The following is a 331-nucleotide window of genomic DNA, read 5'->3' as shown; positions in this document are numbered from 1 at the left end:
AAAGGATTAGGGGCATGGGACAGATAAACTAGAATATATTTTTCAGATCTCTTCAGGAAAAACAAGTCTGTGCGATAAACACATTTTTAAATTTTATTTTGGCTTTTTTTCGCAGGCTAGGACTTCTGTTTGTCTGTATTTATATGTCTATATTGTATTTAAAATTGGTTTCATTGTAGTGGGAAGCTTAGTGTAGCAGTGTCCCCTTCTCGGTAGTTTTATGAAAAGAACTTTTTCATATCTGATACTAATATCTGCTTGAAAGATGTCTTGAAGAGAAATAACTTCCCCCCCCCCCCCCCCCCCAACACCCAACTCTCACACTTTTTCT

Source organism: Aptenodytes forsteri, unplaced genomic scaffold, assembly GCF_000699145.1.
Source record: "Aptenodytes forsteri isolate BGI_AS27 unplaced genomic scaffold, ASM69914v1 Scaffold93, whole genome shotgun sequence".
NCBI lineage: Eukaryota > Metazoa > Chordata > Aves > Sphenisciformes > Spheniscidae > Aptenodytes > Aptenodytes forsteri.
This window is presented reverse-complemented; position numbering follows the sequence as displayed.